This window comes from Molossus molossus, unplaced genomic scaffold, assembly GCF_014108415.1.
Source record: "Molossus molossus isolate mMolMol1 unplaced genomic scaffold, mMolMol1.p scaffold_m16_p_10, whole genome shotgun sequence".
Classification (NCBI taxonomy): Eukaryota; Metazoa; Chordata; class Mammalia; order Chiroptera; family Molossidae; genus Molossus; species Molossus molossus.
The window spans coordinates 74,466,911-74,482,865 of NW_023425345.1; the positions used below are offsets into that span (position 1 = coordinate 74,466,911).

A 15,955-nucleotide genomic window follows, 5' to 3' on the forward strand; every position below is an offset into this window, starting at 1 on the left:
AGACCTTGAACCATAAACTGTAAGAAAACCAGAAAAGTTTCATGTTATTTGATTTAGCAATGATTTTGTTTCTGTGACACCTAAAACACAGGCAACAACAAAAAAGGTAAATTGGATTTCACCAAAATTTCTCAGTGTCAAAGGACACAAGTCAGCAGTAAAAAGCAACCCACAGATTGGGAGAAAATATTTGCAAATGACATCTGATAAGGGATTTAATATCCAGAATATATAAAGAACAGCTCAACAAATTTAAAAATGGACAAAGGACTTAAGTAGATATTCTTCCAAAGAAGTTTTACAAATAGTCAATAAGCACATGAAAGGATGTTCAACATCACTAGTCAGGAAAATGAAAATTCAAATTACAATGAAATACCACTCACATGCATTAGAATTACTACTATCAAAAAATGAGTATTGTCTGGCTGTATGGTTGGGCATTGTCCCATGCACCAGGAGGTCACTGGTTCCATTCCCAGTCAGGGCATTTGCCTGGGTTGCTGGCTTGAGCCGGGGGAGCATGCGAAGGCAGCCTGTGGATATTTCTCATCAATGTTTGCTCCTAAAATCAATAAAACACATTCTAAAAAAATTACATCGTGTTCTAGCAATTCCACTTCTGGGTATTTAATTGAAAGCCTCAGAGACATCTGTACACCCAATGAGCATTTTTCACAAGAGCCAAAAGGTAGAAGCAACCTGACCAGGAATCCAACCAGCAACCTTTCAGTGTACAGGACCACACCCAAGCAACTGAGTCATACCAGCCAGGAAGATAAATAATTTTTTAAATAAATAATTGGGGGCATGGGGGCAGGTATGATCCTGCAGCTGCTTCCTTGCCACCAACATCTTATAAAAGGGGCCCCATGCTCATAGCTGCCTGGAGGGACTTAATTTGCTCATCTTTCTGTGTGGGGGCAGATAGCCAGCACACCATGTCATTCTCCTCAACCACCTGGCCATCTGCTTCTGGTTTTGCAGGCTTTTATGGCTGCCCCCTGATTACTAGGATGTAATGTTCAAAGCAGTTCAGTGTCCAGCATGCTCAGATTGCTCAGATTCTTCAGGGACATAATTCCAGGCTACTTGTCTATCATGTACCATCTTGGGTATGCTCTGAAGAAGTTCATTCTCCACAAAGAACTATGGCTGATCTGGGTCAGTGGATTGAGCATCAGTCCCATGGACTGAGAGGTCCTGGTTCAATTTTCGGTTAGGACACATGCCCGGGTTGTGGGCCCTATCCTCTGTAGGGGGCCTGCAGGAGGCAGCTGATCTGTGTATTTCTCTCCTTGATGTTCTATCTAGTCCTTCCTCTCTCTAAAAAATCAATAAAAACATATTTGAAAAAATAAAGAACTAGCCCAGCCGGTGTGGCTCAGTGGTTGAGCATCGACCCATGCACCAAGAGGTCACCGGTTCGATTCCTGGTCAGGGCCTGATCCCCAGTGGGGGGCACGCAGGAGGCAGCCAGTTGATGTTCTCTCATTGATGTTTCTATATCTCTCTCTCCCCCTTCCTCTCTCTAATCAATAAAGGGGGGGAAAAATTTTAAGAAAAGACAACTAGATCTCTTTCTTGAGGTCCATGTTGAAGTTCTTAACCCCCACATTGCCATTTTTTGGTTTCATTAGATGGTCTCGCTGTCCTCAATGGCCTCCAGACCCTTCTCACTCACAGCTTGGCTGAGTCCCTGCCGCAGGCATTGGATGTCCACCAGCAGCCTGCGCGGCAGGAAATTCTCCAGCTCTGTCTACTCCCTCCAGAGACAGGTCTGGGGACTCATAGAAACCGTCCTCTGTGGCTGACTGGAAAGTTACGGGAAGTTCTAGGCGATCCTATGGGTGTTGCCTTGATTGGATGAGCCTGTTCCCAAAGTCGGGAACCACTGGTGCCTCCTCTGCTTCAGTACTCAGTGCAGAAAAGACCCCTTCACCTCCCAACTGCCCTATAGACAGTTTTTTTGTCTACAGTTGGCCCACATTTATCATGGTTAATCAGTTCCAGACTCTACAACGACAAATGAATTTCTCTGAAGTAGGGTTATTTACTTATATACAGTTGTCCCTCACCACTTTGCGCTTCGACTTTCCCAGCTTCACTCTATCACGGTTTTTTCCCAAATATTACAGTCATCCCTTGAAAAACCTGCGATAAAGTGAAGCCAGGAAAGTCAAAGCGTGAAGTGGCGAGGGACGACTGTATATAAATAGTGAGATTGCTTAATAGTTTTCTCTTTTTTTTTTTTTTCTTTCTTTCTTTCCTGCCCTGGCCGGTTTGGCTCAGCAGTTAGAGCATCGGCCTGTGGTCCAGAGAGACCCGGGTTCAGTTCCCACTAAGGGCATGTACCTCGGTTGCAGTTTGTCCCCGGCCCTGGTTGGGTTGTGTGGGTGGCAGCCACTCGATGTGTCCCTTTCGCGTCGATGTTTCTCTCTCTTTCTTTCTTTCCCTCCCACTCTATCTGAACAAAAAATGGAAAAATGTTCTGGGTGAGGATTTAAAAAAATAAATAAATTTTTTTTTCTTTATTGATATTAGGGGAAAAGAGAGGGAGAGCTAGAAGTATCTATGAGAGAGATCATTGATTGGCTGCCTCCTGCACGCCCCCCACTGGGGATTTGGCCCACAACCTGGGCATGTGCCCTGACCGGGAATCGAACCAGCAACCTCTTGGTGCATGGGTAGACGCTCAACCACTGAGCCACTCCGGCCGGGTCATAGTTTTCTTTTACAAGGAAAAAGAAAACTATAGTAAGCTATAATGGAGAGGCCGGAATAGCTAGTGATGTTAATAAGTCAGATAACATTTAGTGTGAAATATTTACTAGCAAGCAAAATAAAGTTTTAAAAATCTAAGCACTATGTTCTATGATTCCACCACATTTGGCATGAAGTTTCGATCAAGATAGATGCAATAGCCCTGGCTGGTGTGGCTCAGCAGTTAGAGGATGGGCCTGCAGACCAAAGGGTTGTGGGTTCGATTCCCAGTCAAGAGCACATACCTGGGCTGCAGTTTCAATTCCTGGCCCTGGTTGGGGTCATGCAGGAGGTAACCAATCGATGTCTCTCTCTTACATCAATGTTTCTCTCCTTCCCTCTCTCCCACTCTATTTGAGAATCAATGGAAAATATCCTCAGGTGAGGATTAACAAAAAAGAAAAAGAAAATTGGCAGAGGACCTGAATAGACAACTTCTGCAAAGAGGACATATAAATGGCCAAGAGACATGAAAAAGTGCTCAACATCACTAATCATCAGAGAGATGCAAATTCAAACGATCTCACACCTGCCAGAATGGCTACCATCAACATATCATCAAGTGCTGGGTGGGAATGCAGACTCATGCGGCCACTATGGAAAACAGTACTGTATAAGGTACTGTGATGAAGAAAGTATGGCAACTACCAGTAATGGAGAAAAGAGCTCCAAGAATAACACTTATGAGCTCACCTATATTTAGAAGACAGCAGTCAGTGAAGGGTAGAGAAAGGCCAGTTCAGTCATAGAGATTGATATGAACTAGAAGAGAGCCATTTCAAGAAAAATGGTTTGTCAACTGTGTCAAATGCTTCAAAGAAGTCAGAAATGGGAACATAAAAATTTTAAGGCCTGCCTTGGCCCGCATGGCTCAGTGGTTGGAGTATTAGCCCAAATACCATAGGGTCGAGGGTTTAATTCCCAGTCAAGGGCACATACCTGGGTTGCAGTTTTGATCCCCAGCCTAGGTTGAGGCACATTCAGAAGGTAACCGATCAGTGTGTCTTTCTCACATTGATATTTCTCTCTCCTCTCTCTCCACATTCCTCCCTCCCACTCTCTCTAAAAGTCAATGGAAAAAATATTCTCAGGTGAGGGTTAACAAAAAAAAAAAAAAAAAAAATTTTAAGGCCTTTCCATGTGCCAATTGAGTGACTTTAAGTATATTTTTATAGCTTGGGGAGAATGGAAACCAGTGAATTGGCGGTGGAAAAAGTGTCTTTAGTAGGGACTGTTCCCAGAAAAGTTTAGCAGACCACAGCATGAAAAGGAGACCTGAGGGAAGATTTGTTGTGGTTTGTCTTGCTTGTTAAAATAGAGGACCTAAGCATACTTATAGGCAGAATGGAAAAGATTAAAGGAACAAGCTGAACATGCATAGTCCTGAAAAATGGAATGGAAACCAGTGAAAAAGGCAAAAGACAATGAGGTCAAGAACATAGGCAGCATCACTAATCATCAGAGAAATGCAAATTAAAACTATAATGAGATGTCACCTCGCACCTGTCAGAATGGCTATCATCAACAAATCAACAACTGTTGGAGAATATGTAGAGAAAAGAGAACCCTTGTGCACTGTTGGTGAGATGCAGATTGGTGCAACCACTATAGAAAACAGAATGGAGTTGCCTCAAAAAATTAAAAATGGAACTGCCTTAAGACCCAGAGATTCCACTTCTGGGAATATAATTTGAAGAAACCTGAAAAATTAATTTGAAAGAATATATGCAGCCCTGTGTTCATTGCAGCATTATTTACAATAGCCAAGATTTAAAGCAGCCCAAGTGCCCATCAGTAGATGAGTGGATGAAAAAGCTGTGGTACGGTTTACACAATGGAATACTACTACTTGACTGTAAAAAAGAGGGAAATCTTACTTTTTGCAACAGCATGGATGGACCTGTAGAGTATTATGCTAAGTGAAATAAGCCAGAGAAAGACAAGTACCACATTATTTCACTTATACATGCAATCTAATGAACAAAATGAACTAACAAAAGAGAAACAGACATATAGAATATAGAACAGGCTGACAGCTGTCAGAGTGGTTGGGAGACTGGGTGAAAAAGGTGAAGGGACACCCTGGCTGGTTTGGCTCAGCAGTTAAGAGCATCAGCCTGCAGTCCCCGGAGACCTGGGTTCAGTTCCCGCTAAGGGCACGTACCTCCGTTGCAGTTTGTCCCCGGGCCCTGGTTGGGTCATGTGGGTGGCAATCACTCAGTGTGTCCCTTTCATGTCGATGTTTCTCTCTCTCCCCCTCCGACTCTATCTGAACAAAATATTGAAAAGTGTCCTTGGGTGAGGATAAAAAAAAAGGTGAAGGAACTAAGTGAAAAAAAGAAAACAGACAACAGTATGATGACTGACAGAAGGAAAGGGGGTTGGGGGAGGTGAAAGAGGGCAAAGGAGGGGAGATAAGGGGATAAATAGTGGTAGAGAGACTTAGGGTGGTGAGCAAACAATGAAGTATGCAAATAATGTGTTACAGAGTATTTTTTTGTTTGTTTTTATTTAGAGGGAACCTGTATTTTTTTGTTTGTTTTTATTTAGAGGGAACAGAAAGGAGAGAGAGACAGAGAGAGGGAGAAACAGCGATATGAGAGAGACATTGATTGGTTGCCTCCTGACACACCCTGACCAGGGCAGGGGATCCAACCTGCAACCCAGGTACATGCCCTTGACCAGGAATTGAACCTGAGACCTTTCCTTCTGAGGGCTGACACTCCTACCACTGATCCACACTGGCCAGGGCCTGTATGGTTTTGTTTTTTTTTTTATCCTCACCCGAGGACATTTTTCCATTTTTTGTTCAGATAGAGTGGGAAGGAGAGAGAGAGAGAAACATCGATGTAAAAGAGACACATCGAGTGGTTGCCACCCACATGACCCAATCAAGGCCAGGGACAAACCACAACCGAGGTATGTGACCTTAGCAGGAACCAAACCTGGGTCTCTCTGGACCGCAGGCCAACTCTCTAACCACTGAGCCAAACCAGCCAGGGCAGTTTTTTTTTAATTATTTATTTACTGATTGATTTTAGAGAGAGAGATAGGAAAGGAGATAGAGAAACATCAATTTGTTGTTCCAGTTATTTATGCATTCATTCATTGGATGCTTCTTGTATGTGTCCAGACTGGGAATCAAACCAGCAACCTTGGCATATTGGGACAGTGCTCTAACCAATAGAGCCACCCAGCCAGGGCTGAACCTATATGATTTTATTAACCAATGTCACCTCAATAAATTCTATTAAAAATGTAAAAAGAGGTTCTTCCTCCTGAGCAATACCTGCAGTTGAGGATTCCTTCCCAGGAGGCAGCAGCTGTCAGCAAAGCTCAGGAGTTTGTGACCAGCAACATCCAGCCAGGGAAGGTCGTGGTGTCCATCAAACCCACCTGACCCTACTGCAGGCAGACCCAAGAGCTCTTCAGCCATTTCTTCAAACCAGGGGTTTTGAAATGTGTTGATATCACAGCCACCGGTGACACAGAAGATTCAAGATTATTTGCAGCAGCTCACAGGAGCCAGAACCGAATCTCGAGTTGAGTGTTTATTAGTAAAGAGTATATAGGTGGATGCACTGACCTAATAAATATGCATTAACATGGGGAATTGTTAATGCGGCCAAGGCAAATTGCAGCTCTACTATAATTACAGAGAAGACCCCAAGCTAATATCTCCCTTGAGAGCTAGATGGCATTTCCAACGATGCAGCACTTCCTGGTGGATGGCTCTGGGGCCACCTTTACCCAGCTACAGCAACTGTCTACTTAATATTCTGAAATATCTAAACCAAAAAATGGAGGGGGTGACGTTTCTCGGCAAAAACAGGCTTTCTTCTTTTGACTCTTTTTTTTAATCCTCACCCGAGGATATTTTTACACATCTTCAGACAGTAGGAGGGGGAGAGAGAAACATCAATGTGAGAGGGACATATGGATTGATTGCTACCTGCACGACTCCAACCAGGGCCAGGGATGAACCGCAACCCAGGTACGTGCCCTTAGTGGGAATCAAAGCCGGGACTCCCTGGTCCACAGGCCAACATTCTAACCACTGAGCCAAACCAGCCGGGGCTTCTTTTGACTCTATTAAAAGTGGACCCATTTGCCACAAACCACAGGTTTGCGAAGGTTGATGGACATCTTGGATTTCTTCCAGATTGGCCCTTCCTTGGCTTCCAAAATATCATGACAAGTTACAGTTCAGATTCCTTCTCTGACCCAAGAAAGTTCCTTCTCTTTTGCCCACGGTTCTCACCATTCTTCGTGTGCCAGGACTCCTCTACCTCTAAGCCAGTGTTTCCCAACCAGGGTCATCGCAGGGCCCTAGGATGAATCTATAGTTAATTTTATGCTACTGCCCAAAAATGCTGTTGAGTTTGAATTTATAGAGTTTGTATTATGAAATCAATAGGTATTTTAAATGTGCTTTTTCAAACTACGTGTCTCCCTCATCATGTCTTAAGAATCACTACTGAGTCAGTGTCCTTAACTTTGACAACACACAGAGCTCATAGGAAATGCTCAATAATTCTGTGAAGGGTCTGAGGACCTAATCTGAGAAACACCACATGAAAAGTTAAGCCTGGGGTCTTCGCTTGGTGCTATGAAGCTCAGAGGTGCACGTGCAGATGCTGTGATCCTGGGCAGCACTGTTATGTGAGATGATCATCCAGGTACTCCTGAACAATGTGTATTAAGGTGTTTAGATTAAGAACAAAAGTTAAACAAATTCAAAACATTATCCTAAAAACTTGCAACCCTTCCCCCAAGAACATGTATGTGAAAATAGTCAAATTTGAGAAACACTGTCTTAAATTATTTTCTCTCCTTTTATTCCCCTCTGAAAACTTAAGAATCACTCATTGTGAAGTTTGTTCTAGAATCGCAAAATTAAGTTTTTTTGTAGTCTCTAGTGTGAAAGATTAATTTCTTTCGTAATAAAGAAGCAGTTATAGCTCGGCCGGTGTGATTCAGTGGTTGAGCACCGACCCATGCACCAAGAGGTTGCTGGTTCAATTCCCAGTTAAGGCACATGCCAAGGTTGTGGGCCCACTCCCCAGTGGGGGGCATGCAGGAGGTGGCCAATCGATGCGCTCTCTCATAGATGTTTCTTTCTATCTCTTTCTCCCTCTTCCTTTCTCTCTCTCTAAAAATCAATAAAGGAAAAAAAAATTTTTTTAAAAAGAAGCAGTCATAGATGACAATGATTTTTGTCCAATTCTTTTCTGTTCCCAAGTTCTTAAGGAATGATATTCATGTGAATATATCAGTATGAAGCTTTATTCATGTTTTCCCCCACCATTATAAATAAAGGCACATTATTGTCCTTCAAAATAAAATAAAAAGAAATTTATTAATTTATTTTTTTAAATAAATGTTACTTCTTTTATTTTTATATTTTTGTTAATCCTCACCTGAGGATATTTTTCCATTGATTTTTTTTTTAAGATTTTTAAAATACTTTTATTGTTTATTGATTTTTAGAGAGAGAGAGGAAGGGAGAGGGAGAGAGATAGAAACATCAATGAGAGAGAACATTGACTGGCCGCCTCCTGCATGCCCCCCAATGGGGATTGGGCCACGACCTGGGTATGTGTCCTGACCAGGAATCGAACTGGCAACCTCTTGGTGCACCGGTTGATGCTCAACCACTGAGCCATACTGGCCGGACTGAGTGTGATCTTTTAAAATCAGTTTTTTATTTTTCAATTACAGTTGACATATATTATTAGTTTCAGGTGTACACCCTAGTGATTAGACATTACATAACTTACTAAATGATCATCCCAATAAATCTCTCATCCATTTCACACCATATATAGTTACTAGAATATTATTGACTATATTCCCAATGCTGTACTTTACATCCCCATAACTATTCTGTAACAACCAATTTGTATTTCTTTTTCTTTTTATTTTTTTAAACATGTTTTATTGATTTTTTAGAGAGAGAGAGGAAGGGAGAGAGAGATAGAAACATCAATGTGAGAGAAAAACATCCATTGGCTGCCTCCTGAACGCCCCCTACTGGGGATAGAGCCTGCAACCTGGGTATGTGCCCTGACTGGGAATCGAACTGGGATGACACTCAATCCACTGAGCCTGGGCTACTTTGATTTTTAGATTCAATTGTTGACATATGTATTTATTGCCATTTTATTGTTCATATATTTTTTATCTTTTTTTCCTTCTTCTTAAAGAAGACCATTTTAACATTTCATATAATACTGATTTGGTGGTGATTAACTCTTTTAGCTTTTTCTTGTCTAGGAAGTTCTTTGTCCTTTGCTTCTAAGCGATCGCTTTGCTGGGTAAAGTAATATTGGTTGTAGGTCCTTGCTTTTCATCACTTTGAATATTTCTTGTCACTCCCTCTGGCCTGCAAAGTTTCTGTTGAGAAATCAGCTGACAGTCTTATGGCAACTCCCTTGTAGGTGTGTAACTGCTTTTCTCTTGCTGTTTTTAAGATTCTCTTAGTCTTTAATCTTTTGCATTTGAATTATGATGTATCTTGGTGTGGACCTCTTTGAGTTCATCTTGTTTGGGATTCTCTGCACTTCCTGAAATTGTATGTCTTTTTCCTTCACCAAGTTAGGAAAATTTTCTGTCATTATTATTTTTGCAATTTATTTTAATTTTATTACCATTTTTTAAATCTTCACCCAAGAATATTTTTCCATTGATTTTTTTTTTTTTTTTTATCCTCACCCGAGGACATTTTTCCATTTTTTGTTCATGTAGAGTGGGAGGGAGAGAGAGAGAGAGAAACATCGATGTGAAAGGAACACATCGAGTGGCTGCCACCCACACAACCGACCAGGGCCGGGGACAAACTGCAACCGAGGTACGCGCCCCTAGCGGGAACCGAACCCGGGTCTCTCAGGACCGCAGGCCAACGCTCTAACCGATGAGCCAAACCGGCCAGGCTCCATTGATTTTTTGTTGTTGTTGTTGTTAGATAGAATGGGAGAGGAGGAAGGTGGGGGAGAGAGAGAGAGAAACATCAATGTGAGAGAGACATATCAATTGGTTGCCTTCCATGTGATCCCGAGCAGGGCCGGGGATCAAACTCTCAATTGAGTACTTGCCCTTGACCGGGAATCAAACCCTTGACTCTTTGGTCCAAAGGTTGATGCTCTAACGGCTAAGCCAAACCTGCCAGGACTCTGTCATTATTTTTTCAAATAGGTTTTCAATTTCTTTTTTTTTTTTAATACGAGGAAGTTAGTAAGTTACAGAGGCAGTAAAAGTAGGCCGGCTGTGCTGCGTAAACTCAGAAAAAAATTACAGAAGCAAAGGAAGGGCCCTTGGAGTTTAGGAGAAAGAAAGGCAAAGGTAACATGCCTGGGGGAAAGTGGAGGGGGAAGGGAAAGCAAAGCACACTGGTTTTCAATTTCTTGCTCTCTGGCTTTTGGCACCTTCATGCTGCAAATGCTGGTAAGTTTGAAGTTGCCCAGAGGCTCCTTACATTATCCTCATTTTTTGGATTTTTTTTTTCTGTTCTGATTGGGTGTTTTCTGCTTCCTTATATTCCAGACCGCTAATATGATTCTCATCTCAGCTTAACCTACTCTATTGTTGATTCTTTATAAATTATTCATTTCAGTTAGTGTATCCTTCATTTCTAACTGGTCCTTTTTATGCTGTTGAAGTTCTCGCTAAGTTCACTGAGAATCCTTATAACCAGTGGTTTTTTTTGGTGTGTGTGTGTAATTTAACTTAATTTTTCCATCACCATTTATCCCTATAAGCAGTGTTTTGAACTCTGAATCTAGTAGATTGCTTATCTCCATTTTGTTTAGTTATTTTACTGGAGTTTTGTTCTGTTCTTTCATTTGGGATGTTTCTTTATTTCCTCATTTTCGGCAGCCTCCGTGTGTTTGTTTCTATAAATTAGGTAGAGCTGCTATGTCTCCTAGGCTTGGTGGAGAGGCCTTATATAGTAGATGTTCTGTAGGGTCCAGTGGTACAGACTCTCCAGTCACCCAAGCTGGCACTGGAGGTGCACACCCCATGTGAGCTGTGTACACCCTCCTCTTATAGTTGGGCCTTGATTGCTGTTGGCATTATCAATGGAAGGGATTTACCCTCAGGTCAATCAGCTGCAAGTACTGGCTTTGAATACTGACCACTGACCTCTGACTTCTGACCATCATGGAGGATCAGCTGTGCAGGGCCCACCGCACACAGCAGGACTTACTTCAGCAGGGCTCTGCTGTCCACTGAGTCCCCATGTTGAGTGTGTCGTTTGTGAAGGTGGTTGGTGATAGTGCTTCAATATGGTCTGAAGCTATCCACTGGGTGCCCAGGCTCTAAGGCCTCTCAGGAGGTGCAGGCCAAAGTCAGCCGCCACTTGTGTGCTGCCTACAGCCACTCAGCATGAGCTACAAAGCAACCTGTAGATGGCTGCTACTTGTGCTGGGCTTGGAGATGCCCAGGTGAGGCCAAGCTGTGAACTAAGACCAGCTGCTGCTAGTGCTGGGCCTGGGGCCACTTAGGAAAAGGTACAGGGTACTCTGAGGCCAGATGCTGCTTGAGAGCTTTTAGGAAAATCTGAAGCATGAACCAAGACAGTCCATTAATATGGAAAAGCTTGGGTGGTCCCAAAAGTTAGGAGGGGCAGGGCATCACCAGGGCAGGGCAAACAGTGTGAGCCTAATGGAGTCTCAAATATGGCACCAACCTGCCAGCTCTGTCATGGGGAGGCTCGTCAAAGAAACAGTTACCCCTGTCAGCACTTCTGTCAGGGAGAAAGCTGCCCTATCAGCTCTTGCCCTGACGCTGGACAATTCAGATTCTCTCCATATGTCTCTGGTACCTTTCAAGCTACTGCTCCAGCTCTGGAGCTCAGAGGGGGTGAATCCAAGTAAGTCCATGCCCTGGCCCTTTAAGAGAAACTCCCTTGCCCTCAGCCGCAACCCCTGCTGGTTTTTAGAGCCAGGAGTTATAGGGACTTCTCTTCCTGGCACTGGAACTCTGGGCTGGGGGCCTGGTGTAGGGCTGGGACCCCTCATTCCTCAGGGGGTACTACTGCAGCTGAGATGTCCCTCCCAATTTTTATCTGTCACACATAGGTGTGGGACCAGCCTGTTCCAGTCTCCGTCCCTCCTACCAGTCTCTATGTGCCGCTGCTGCTTTCCCTAGTTGTAGGACTTGCATTTAGCCACATTTCAGACAGTTCTAAATGATAGTTGTTCTGTAATTTAGTTATAATTTTGGTGTGGTTGTGGGAGGAGGTTGATTTCTACGTTTACCTATGCTGCCATCTTGACCAGAAATCGTGTGATTGTTTTTTATAATATAATTTGGTTCGTGGGTTACTATTTGTTCTCTCCACATTCTCACTGTTTTGAATTATTTTTTGGGAATGTGAAGGACATGTGAAGCATTACTAAATTTCTATACTGAAAGGTATTCTCAAAGAAGTGTTAACCCTATCCTCCTCCATACTACCCATTCCCATTCTCCTCCTTTTACCCCTTTACCAACTACCTCTTATAATTTCTTAAGTTTCTGAGATCTGCATTTCCCCCCACAATTTAAAAAATAGTATTCTAGTCCAGCCGGTGTGGCTCAGTGGTTGAGCATCGACCCATGCACCAAGAGGTTGCCAGTTCGATTCCTGGTCAGGGCACGTGCCCAGGTGCAGGCTTGATCCCCAGTGGGGGGCATGCAGGAGGCAGCCAATCAGTGTGTCTTTCTTATTCCTCTCTCTCTCTCTCTCTCTCTCTCTCTCTCTCTCTCTCTCTCCTGTCTTTCTAAAAATCAATAAAAACATTTTTTTTTCTTAATCCTCATCCGAGGATATTTCTCCATTTATCTTCAGATGGAGCAGAAGGGAGGGAGAGGGAGAGAAAGAGAGAGAGAAACATCGACGCGAGAGAGACACACATCGACCAGTTGCCTCCCATATGACCCTAACTGACCAGGGCCAGGGATGAACTGCAACAAAGGTACATGCCTTTGACCAAATCAAACCCATGACTCATTGGTCCATGGGCTGACACTCTAACTGCTGAGCAAAACCGGCCAGGACTAAAAACATATTTTTTCAAAAATAATATAATACATGCTCTGGCCAGTGTGGCTCAGTTGGTTGAGCATCGTCCCATGAACCGAGAGGTCACTGGTTTGATTCTCGGTCAGAGCACATGCCAGGGTCGTGGGCTCAATCCCCAGTAGGGGGCATGCAAGAAGCATCCCATCGATGTTTCTCTCTCATCCATGTTTCTCTCCCTCTCTCCCTCTCCCTTCATCTCTCTAAAATCAATAAAAATATATTTTTAAAAATAATAAAAAAATAAAAACATTTTAAAAATAAAAATAGCCCTGGCCAGTTTGACTCAGTAGTTGGAGCATCAGCCCATGGACCAAAGAGTCGCGGGTTTGATTCAGTCAAGGGCGCATACCTGGCTCTGGTTGAAGTCGTGCAGGAGGCAACCAGTCGATGTGTCTCTCTCACAAAGATGTTTCTCTTTCTATACCTTTCTCTTTTCTTCCCTCCCTCTCTCCCATTCTATCTGAAGATAAATGGAAAAATATCCTCAGGTGAGAATTTAATAAAATTTTTTAAAAATAGTATATGTGAATATGTCTGAAGTGGAGATTGTTAGCCACCTATCTCAACATCTCCCCATCTTCCTAAATCATACAATCTTTATTTTAGCTTGGCACATAATCACCTGAATTTAATACTCCCATTTTCCCAGTCTCCCTTGCAGCAGGATGCTGCCACATAAATTCTTGCCAATAAAATGCAAGTAGAAAGGCTGTATCGTAGTTTTTGGCAGACTGATTTACAAGATTGCTTGTGTGGCCGTGGCCGATTTTTCTCAGTGGTTAGAGTGTCAGCCTGTGGACCAAGGAGTCGTGGGTTCGATTCCAGTCAAGGGCACCTCAGTTGTAGTTCGTCCCTGGCCCTGGTCAGATCGTGCGGGAGGCAACCAATCGATGTGGCTCTATTACATCAATGTTTCTCTCTGTCTCTCTCTCTCCCTCCCTCCCACTCTATCTGATAAGTAGAAAAATATCTTCGGGTGAGGAATAAACAATAAAGAAATAAATGAATGAAAGATTTGCTGGCATGGTCTGGCTGGTGTGGCTCAGTCCATGCACCAAGAGGTCACTGATTCTATTCCTGGTCAGGGCACATGCCCAGGTTGTGGGCCAAATCCCTAGTGGGGGGCATGCAGGAGGTGGCCAGTTGATGTTCTCTCTCATCAATGCTTCTATCTCTCTCTCCCTCACCATTCCCCTCTCTCTAAAATCAATAAAGAAAAAAGTTTTTTAAAAAAGTCTTGATTCTTGATATCTTAGACTCTCCATACCTTTTACAGACTGCATATATGTATGTACTTCACAATTTTCTTTTTTTATTAATGCTCACCTGAGGATATTTTTATTGATTTATTATTATTATTTTTTAATCCTCACCCAAGGATATTTTTCCATTTATTTTCAGACAGAGTGGGAGGGAAAGAAAAGGAGAGAAAGAGAAACATGGATGTGAGAGAGACATATCAACTGGTTGCCTCCTGCACGACCTTACCAGGGCCAGGGATGAACTGCAATCCAGGTATGTGCCCTTGACCAAAATCGAACCCACAACTCTTTGGTCTGCAGGCCAACACTCTAACTGCTGAGCCAAACCAACCATGGCTTCCCACTGATTTTTAGATAGAGTGAAAGGGATGGAGAGAAAGAAACATCAATGTGAGAGACACACATCAACTGGTTGCCTCCCACATGACCCCAACTGGAGCTGGGGATCGAATCGGCAACCCAGGTGCATGCCCTTGACCGGGAATCAAACCCAAGACCTTTTGGTCCCTGAGCTGATGCTCTAATCGCTGAGCCAAACTGGCCAGGGCTACTTCACAATTTTAAAATGGCACTTAGGGATATCATCCTGAATTTCAGCAAGGATGAGGCTAGCTCTGTACTACTCTTGCATTTAAATATTTCTTTCTGCAGCCTCTCATTTTGTAAACTTTGGGTTGCCCTAGAAAATGAAAGCTCAGAGAAACAAAAACAAATTAATAGATAAAAAATTTAAAAAAAAGAAAAAACGAAAATAAAAGCTCAGTGCAATATTAATATACTCATTTTAAGATATGGTGTTTAAAAAACTGAAAAGGAGCCTGGCCGGTGTGGCTCAGTGATTGAGAGCATCGACCCATGCACCAAGAGGTCACTGGCTCGATTCCCGGTCAGGGCACATGCCAAGGTTGTGGGCCCAATTCCCAGTGGAGGGCATGCAGGAGGCAGCCAATCGATGTTCTCTCTCATCGATGTTTCTATCTCTCTCTCCTTCTCCCTTCCTTTCTCTCTAAAATCAATAAAGGAAAAAAAAAGTTTTTTAGATTAAAAAAAACTGAAATGGAGTTAAATATTACTTCAGGACCATTTTCCTAATGTGAGGAATTAAACATGAAGCTTGGATGGGAATATAGCTGGTATGAAATTTGATAGAAAATAAATCTAGATATAAATACTTTGTCAGTTATCATATTTATCCTTGCTCTTTCATCATATTGATGAAAGCTTTAAATATATTAGTACGTAATCAGTTTTCTAGTCATGAGCATCAGGCTGTAAGCCATATATGTGGAACAGAAAACCTAAAAACATAAGGGCTGCTTTGGCATTTACCTGATGATTTCAAATCCCTTAAAATTACTTATGTAGAAAAATATATGTTAGCTATTATGAGGGAAATAGAATTTTTATTGATTATAGAGATAGAAGGTGAGGGGGGCAGAGAGAGAGAGAGAAACATTGATCGGCTGCCTCCTGCACAACCCCAGCTAGGGGGGGGGAGTCTGTAACCCAGGCATGTGCCCAGCTCAGTGCATGGATGACACTCGGCCAACTGAGGCACACCGGCCAGGGCAAGGGAGACAATTAGTTTTATTTCATTTCCATGTTGCTATACCTAACAAACCTGGAAACACAAACTTCAAGTGATATGAGGTGCTCTGAGATAAAAAATTATTTCCTTCATGGATTTGACACCTGATGCATTCACTCAACAAATTACTGAGCAAGATCAAATAAAGCTACTTAGAAATAAAACCACTTCTTTGAAGACCACTGTTGGCATCTGTAGGGGTCAAGAGAGTTGCCCATGAGCTAGGAATTAAGAATGGCCCTTTTGCCCTAGCCAGTGTGCCTCAGCAGTTGGAGT

At 42.8% G+C, this 15,955-nt stretch overlaps 1 pseudogene; it reads left to right on the forward strand.

Annotated features, from left to right (window-relative positions):
- The first annotated feature begins 810 nt into the window (after positions 1-810).
- LOC118623753 lies at positions 811-6,415 on the forward strand (annotated as a pseudogene).
- Positions 6,416-15,955: the final 9,540 nt, after the last annotated feature.